This window comes from Camellia sinensis, chromosome 9 (genome assembly GCF_055761805.1).
Source record: "Camellia sinensis isolate YWXY chromosome 9, ASM5576180v1, whole genome shotgun sequence".
Classification (NCBI taxonomy): domain Eukaryota; kingdom Viridiplantae; phylum Streptophyta; class Magnoliopsida; order Ericales; family Theaceae; genus Camellia; species Camellia sinensis.
The window spans coordinates 124,974,473-124,979,491 of NC_138969.1; the positions used below are offsets into that span (position 1 = coordinate 124,974,473).

General features: G+C 34.6%; 1 long non-coding RNA gene across 1 annotated transcript; it reads right to left on the reverse strand.

Annotated features, from left to right (window-relative positions):
- Positions 1-532: 532 nt before the first annotated feature.
- Positions 533-1,424, reverse strand: LOC114258623 (uncharacterized). Its single transcript, XR_014341193.1, has 2 exons — positions 1,036-1,424; positions 533-725 (listed from the first exon to the last, which is right to left on the reverse strand). It is a non-coding gene; the product is annotated as an uncharacterized LOC114258623 (long non-coding RNA).
- Between the last annotated feature and the right edge of the window lie 3,595 nt (positions 1,425-5,019).

Consider the following 5,019-nt stretch of genomic DNA (forward strand, 5'->3'; position numbering starts at 1 on the left):
CAAACATTTTTAAAACTAAAGCCAGATAAATAAATAAATATATAAATAAATAAAGGAAAATGAGTGAGAGCACTAATTAGTGCTATCACTAATAATGTGGCAGTGGGCCCCACCAGGAATGATTTGATGTTTTGGCCTTGGTGTTGTATTTTTTTTCTTTTTTTATTGAGTGTCATGTCATTAGTGGTCTTTTTAGAGCTCCAAAATTAATGGTCTCTGTCATTGTTGATAAATAAAACACTGAAAACAAGTCTAACTAGGGGTATGGAAACTGTAGCCTACATCTCTATTTTTAGTAATTTAGCTTGAAATGTGCTGAATCCAATCTTACAAGCCTGAAACCAAGTGGTTGGTTTGTTTGATGAAACCCTCATTTTGCCAACTTCATGTCCAACTTCGAGTCTCACCATTGCATTACACAACTTTCCCCATCGGCCTTCTCATTTTTTCCTTCATACCCGTTGAAAATATATATATATATATATATGCAAGCCAAAAGAAAAGGGGAAAAGAGAAAGCTAAGGAGAGGCACAAATGGACAATCATATACATACATGTATTCTCTATATATTGCTTACAAACATGGACAATTAAAATTCAACCGAGTGAAGAAAAGGATAACAAAATTTGGGTCATTTCGGTATTGCTTTCAATCTGACCAAAAATAACCGTTCATGATATAGACAATCCTGGCATCAACATCCTCTTGGAGAGCACCAAAATGCCTGCACAATAGTTGTATATATATAAACATGTCAAAGTTTCAAACCATCCTCAAATTAAACACATGTAAACACTTATCTTTTTGCATCTCTAATGCTAATGTAATGTTTGGTTCACTGAAATGAGATTGAATTCAATCGTCATTCTATATCCATTCTCGTGTTTGGTTGGATGCCAAAGAAAGCAATTTATACTGAAAATGGAATCACCATTCACCAATTCAGGAGAATGGATAGTTTGATTATTATAACGAACCAAACACTATTTAAGAGATTTTCATGAAACAAAAATATAAGCGTGTAGTTTTTACACGTCAAAGCAGAGTCTGTATCTTCTTCTCCGGCGATCCTCCAAAGCATTAAGCTTGGCAAGCATTTCATGTTCAGTGAATATAATATGCCCAGACGGTGAGCTCAAGAAAACACTTCTTCTGAGTGGAGGAGACCACAATCTACTCTGTGAATAATCAAAATCAAACTCTGATACATCTGAGAATTTCACAAGAAGTCGGTCCGAGACAGGCTTGGGAACCACTTGGATTCTTAGAGGTGAGGGAGAGGCTTCAGTCTGTGATGGTGAAGAAGATGAGATTTCAGAGATGGACTGCATTTACAACAGAGGAAAAAAGAAAAGTTCAAGAAAACCTGTCAAAAAAAGTGTATAGCAAGACGCTTGGGATTGGTGAGAGTGAGGAGACAGCATTACATTTGAATCTTTCATATATATATATATATATATATGTATATATATATTATTTATAACATTATTAAGTGAAGGTATAAATGGGTTTAGTGAAATTTTTTTCTTTTCATATCACGTGGCAATTTTATATATGCTAAAATAAAAAAATTATTATACACAGCGTAAACAAGTTTTTGAACCTAAAACTTTGAGTTTCATTAAAAGCATACTTAACACTTAAGGATGCTAAATTCTTTATTATTTGTTTTTATTATTAGTTATCTAAATTGTACAAGCAACGCGTGTGCTACCTGCTAGTATGATTATAAAAGGTAAATAATATTACATATTTAGAAAATTTATTTAGAAATCAGAATATATAGTTCAAATTCATTTTACAAATAAATTTTATAATGCACTCATTCAATTTCCACCGGACTATACTTATGGATCCAAATTTTGGATTCCCAAACTTGCTGCATAAAAAAATTAGCTGAAATTTTAATTCAATGTGAGTTTTGAAAAATAATTACAAATAAGTGATAAATTTTATAAATTTAATAATTAAAATTATAAAAATTTTCATAAATTTGTAATGAGTTTCTGAAAATACCACTGGATACTGTTTTTCAAAAAATATTAAGAAGAAGGAGATGACTTGGCAGGCCCACTTCGATAATCTAAATCATTTATGTTATGGAGCTTGCTTAGTAGATTATTCATGTAAAAATTAAATTGATTGAATATTAATAATAGCATGATCGAATTACATTTGTATTATTCAGTTAAAAAAAATAAATTATATTTGTATTACAAAAATAGTCATATTAAGCCAGGAGGACAACACAACTCCAGTTAAATCATCAAAAGAAATTTATTCTTAAAAAAAAAAATTAAAATTTTAAATGTCTACGTTAAAATCATTTTGGGTACAATTCATATGACACGGAAAACACAATAAATTTAAACTATGAACACCTTTTTAAATAATTTTTTTTAAAATTTTTTATTTGAGTTTTTATTTTTTTAATTACAACAATGTTGTGTTAACCTTTAGAAAGTTTTGAGGCATAAAGGAGGAGAAGACAAATGATAAAGACGTGTATGGCTGGCTGTATGCAATCATAGAGTGAACGTGGGTAGAATGATTAGATTTGGAGGGTATCAAATTTTGGTGTTTTTGAATTTCATGGCTTGTAATAACCTCGGTCTATATTCAGCCAAGACCCTTTTTTGAACTTTGGAAATGTAAGTTTTAACCGTGTTAGGACATTTTCTAGGACATGAGGAACATATTCTTCTTCTTATTTTATTTTTTTTATTTAGGTCCAGCTTCTCTCATATTTGAGACTAAGATTGGATCATTCAGTCCAGCTCATGGGTCTATTTTTGGGACTCATTTCGATAATCCGAATCGTTTAATGTGTAGAACTCGTCAAGTACTATATCTCTGTAAAAAATTACGTTCATCGGATATCGATAGCTATTTGATTAGATCAGTTTTTTGTCAACCGTTTATTTTTTCACTGTCTATTTTTTTTATACAAATCTGATCTAATCAAATAGCTATCGATATCCGATTAACGTGATTTTTTATAGAGATATAGTATTTGAAGATTTTTACACATTAAACGATTCGGATTATTGAAGTAGTTCCCAAAAATAAACTCATGAGCTGGACTGAACGATCCAATCTTAGTCTCAAATATGAGACAAGCTGGACCTTTTATTTAATATATTAGGAGAGAGTTTCTGTGACCTCTTGTTAAAATATACAAATTTTGATTGTTTGGATTTACTCTAATGATTTGTGTCATCTTATTTTCATGCTGGGCCGCCATTATTCCGGTTAGTTTCGTTTTTATTTTTTTTAATTTTTTTTTTAATTTTTAAAATGCTCATCATGATCATTTTTTAATTTTTGAGTAAAAATAATTGATAAAAAAAATTGGTATTTGGATTTACCAAATTAATTTTAAATATTTTTCAAAAAACCAAACTGATTTGAAACGACGTTTGGTGATCCAAATGGCAAAAATCTGGACAGAAATGTGTTGGCTTGTAAGGTTGGTGGGTGCATCCAGTTGGTGGAGGCAATCTATCGGGAGTTTCAGGCCCCCATCAGTGATTGGTGGTTTCCAACAATTAGATCCCTACCTGTCAATGTACATACATGAGTAATTATCCTATGCGTTCTTGGAATTTTACATTGGCGTTGTGTCCAATCAATAGTAAGGAGTTAAATGAATACATGACTGTTGGCATTAAAAATTATTTTCTCTGTCAACAAACGTACCAAAGCACAGAGAACTGATCCAGTAGATGGTAGGAGTGACGGCTACAAGTTTTGGTAGTGTGATATGGGTCCTAGAATGCAGAGCAGGTGTAGACGCCCCATTTTTGACCGTCCTCAAGACTTGGACGTCACCGTTTGAACACTCGGTGATCATCCATGTTTGTATTCGTTTGGAGTTCCCGGAGGTCTCGGCTACGCGCCTTGCCTCAGGATCTCCGAACTCGACCGTTTAGTGTCTGGTTTTGCACTAAACACTTGTGTTTTGCCTTGGAAGGGCAGGGAATGCCTTGTGAGGCATCCCCACACACCACCGGCAGTGGCTAGAGGCCACCGGCTGGTTTTTGCTGCCACCGACAATGTATATTGCTGGCCGGCACTATTTGTTGCCGGTCAGCACTATTTAGTGCCGGTCGGCACTCTTTTTTGCCAAAATGGCATTTTTGGCAGGCCGACTACTGTGCATCTGCTTTTGCAGATATTTTAAGACAGCTGTCTTGCTTTTTGCTCCCCTCCATACACGTGTATGGAGGGATCTCTCTCTTATGAAGCTTGTTTTGTAAGCTTTACAAGACAAGAAGTTCTATAAAGAGAGGGGCTCTCTCTTGTTGCAAGGGTTAGACACTTGAAACACTTGAGAGAGTTTTAGACAGCCATTTTTAGGATTTTGAGTTCTAGGGTTAGAAACCATACACTTTCTATCTCTATATCTCCCTCTTATGTGTGTTTTAGTGTGTTTGTGTCATACTATTGCACACAAACACCTAGTGTTTCACCTCTCTTTGGCTCCTGAGGTTCTAAGGGACTGATTTTGGTGTTTTGGTGTTGGATTCAAGCCAAGGAGGGCCATTGGAGCATCATTTGTGAAGAGGTCTTCAAGGGTAAGAATCTTACCCCTTTTTACCCCATTTTTGCACCTTGTTTTTTACCTGTCTTAAAATCGTTTTTGAGCTTGGTGTATAATACAAAAAAATTCTGTTTTTAGACCCTCTTGATTGTTCATTAAGAGTGTTTTGTGGTTTGGAGGTGTTTGACCCCTCTTAGGCCTTGAAAGGCCCCATTTTGTGCTATTTTGTGCAAGTTTCGAGCCTTTGGTGTTTGGGCCTCTTCACCCCTGAAATCTTGAGGGATTTCAGTGGTGAAGATGGTGCCTTGAAGTCTCCAAAAGGGCAGGGCCACCCCCTCTCCTTGTAGTCTTTGAAATGGACCATTTTTGGCCTATTGAGGGAGCATCTAGCTAAGCTTCATGTTGATCATGCCTTGGCTGTTTTTTGTGCCTATTATATCATGATATGCCTCTGTTTATTGTTGGTTTTGGTACA